This window comes from Glycine max, chromosome 1, assembly GCF_000004515.6.
Source record: "Glycine max cultivar Williams 82 chromosome 1, Glycine_max_v4.0, whole genome shotgun sequence".
NCBI classification, from domain to species: domain Eukaryota; kingdom Viridiplantae; phylum Streptophyta; class Magnoliopsida; order Fabales; family Fabaceae; genus Glycine; species Glycine max.
This window is the reverse complement of record NC_016088.4, coordinates 30,081,192-30,084,088: the sequence shown is the minus strand read 5'-3', so window position 1 is coordinate 30,084,088 and position 2,897 is coordinate 30,081,192. Positions and strand designations below refer to the sequence as shown.

The window sequence follows — 2,897 nt, the reverse complement described above, 5'->3', positions numbered from 1 at the left end:
CAACAACATTTTGAAAATAAGTCTATTGTTGTTGTTGCTGCTGTTGTGAAGGATTCGACCATCTAAGGTTGGGATGATTCCTCCATTCGGGATTGTACCTGTTGCTAGAGAGGTCATAATTATTTTGTTGTGGCTGATTTTGCTGCTGAGGTTGAGAAGGTCTGTTGTAGATGTTTGCAGCATAAGCTTCACATTGTTCAATTGCTTCAGATTGTTGCATAGAAGGGAAAAGGTTTGTGTGGTGGTCGGCAGAGGAGCATAAACCACAGAGTCTGGCGACAGGTGCAAATTTTTTATTCATGGCCAGTTGGGTTACCAGGTTAACCAAGGCATCTAGTTTACCTTCAAGCTTCTTAGTCTTGCCTGATGAGGATGAATTTGTGGCTACTTCATGCACTCTTCTAATGACAATAGCATCACTCCTGGCACTAAATTGCTGGGAGTTTGAAGCCATCTTCTCAAATAAATTTTTGGCTTCAGCAGGGGTCATGTCTCCAAGGGCTCCACCACTGGCAGCATCTATCATACTTCTCTCCATGTTGCTGAGTCCTTCATAAAAATATTGGAAAAGAAGATGCTCTGAAATCTGGTGGTGAGGGCAACTGGCACATAATTTCTTAAATCTCTCCCAGTATTCATATAGGCTCTCTCCACTGAGTTGTCTAATACCTGAAATATCCTTTCTGATGGCCGTGGTCCTGGAAGCAGGGAAATTTTTTTCTAAGAATACTCTCTTGAGGTCATCCTAGCTCGTGATGGACCTTGGAGCAAGGTAATATAGCCAGTCCTTTGCCACTCCCTCTAAAGAATGAGGAAAGGCCTTCAGAAATATGTGATCCTCCTAGACATCTGGTGGTTTCATGGTGGAGCAAACAATATGGAATTCTTTTAGATGCTTGTGTGGGTCTTCACCTACAAGGCCATGAAACTTTGGAAGCAAATGGATCAGTCCAGTTTTAAGAACATATAGGACATCCTCATCAGGGTATTGGACGCACAAGCTTTCGTAGGTGAAATCAGGTGCAACCATTTCCCTTAGAGTCCTCTCACGGGGTGGAGGTTGTGCCATGTTCTCAAAATGTTCAAAATCAGAATGTTCAAAACAATAATGCTCAAAATCACCAATAACAGAATGCTCAGGATGCTCAAATGGTACCAAATGTTGTCTAACTAATCTATGAAATGTCCTATCTATCTCAGGATCAAAGGGTTGTAAGTCAGATGGATTTCCTCTAGTCATACACTAAATTCAGCATGCACAATTAGTTGCCTTCTTATGCAAGTAACAGTGTAGGTTTGAACTACAACTATCATTAAATGATATGCAAATGACTTGAAAAATTGTGAGCAACCTTATAAAATGATGATAAGATAGCACAAAAAATTTCAAATGAAAATTCAAAGTCTAACTATATAAGCTAAAACTGATAAGTTAAGAAAAATAAGAGAATAATACTTGGAAAATAAAAAACTATTGACAGAATTGCAATTTTGGAAGAAGGAGACCTCAGCTGGCCTATGGCGGGCTGTCACGGCATGGGAAATTTTTTTCTACCCCAAATAGGTATATAATAATAGTCATTCTGATACTCGGAGCAAAAGTTATGGCCGTTTGAAGTTTTGACAAAAATCAAATTTGCTACTTTTTTGGAACTTTCAAATCTGACCAAAGTAAGGGCTTCAGCTATTTTTCCCGCAAAATATGGATCAAAAGAAGTGACCACAAAAAAATTCAGCCAAAAATAACAACTCTAGCTACCAAAACAAAAAATCCTAATTAATTCAGCAAGGGTGGTCGCTAAAATCCGTCGCTATATGATTTCCCCTACTATGTTTTGCCGCAAGCAAAAGTGGTCGCAAAATCCGTCGCAAAATACTATTCATAGCAAAACACTGAAAACTGAAGCAGGGGAAGCACTTAACAGAAAATGTAAAACAGAACACACACTAAATAAAATACCAAGACACTAAACAACACTAACTAACACACACACTTACACAACACTGACACGAACACAAGAATTAAACACAAACACGACACTAGCTATTATGAACCTTTGGACACTACTCCCCGGCAACGATGCCAAATTTGATCGAGGCCGTTCCCGAATCAAATAAACATTAAAATGTAGTAACTAGGAAGTGATCCTAGGTCGTTTCCCAACGAGCAATGATCAACCAAATGTTCATAACAGATAGTAGGAAATAGTAACAAATTGAGGGGGGGGGGGTTGTTTGCTTTTGAAGATTAAATAGCGAGTAAAATTGAATTAGAAAACTATCATAATTAAAATACGTTGCTTCCCCTTGATTCACAAGCAAGTCTCCTATCTTAGGTTGCGAGAATTTATCCTTTATCAGTTTATCCACTTAATCCAACCCTAAATTAAATTACTAAGTGATATTTAACATAAGACATTCATTATGTGATTAAGCAACACATACATCAATTACTCATAAACAATCATTAAGCATGAACGTAAATTAAGCGCAGAGGCAATTAATCAAGCACTAAGCATGCATGAATTAATAGCAACAAATTCAGAGTAATTAGTGAAGAGGAAAAACTGAACAAAATTTAACAATAATAATAGAACCATAAAGAGAACTGCGCTTGATCCTCAAGAGAAAGCAACGCTGGGGACTTAGCCTTCCATTAATCAATAGATAACGAACTTATAAATTGAAGAGCGAAATTTTATTGCTACTGGAATTGCAAAACGAAAAAATGTCTCAAAGAAAAACCTAAAACTAAAAAAAACGAAATAGGGGAGAGAGAAGAGAGAGAGAAGAGAGAGCCTAAACTAGAACCTTGGTGCTGTTATATAGTTTTCCAGCCCCAAAGCTTACAAATCTGTTTTAAATTCAAGCCCATAAAAAAATTAAATTGAAATCTA

General features: G+C 37.6%; 1 non-coding gene across 1 annotated transcript; it reads left to right on the top strand.

The window, feature by feature from the left end:
* The first annotated feature begins 584 nt into the window (after positions 1-584).
* Positions 585-691, top strand: LOC112997945 (small nucleolar RNA R71). The gene has a single exon (XR_003262998.1). It is a non-coding gene; the product is annotated as a small nucleolar RNA R71 (small nucleolar RNA).
* The last annotated feature ends 2,206 nt before the right edge of the window (positions 692-2,897 follow it).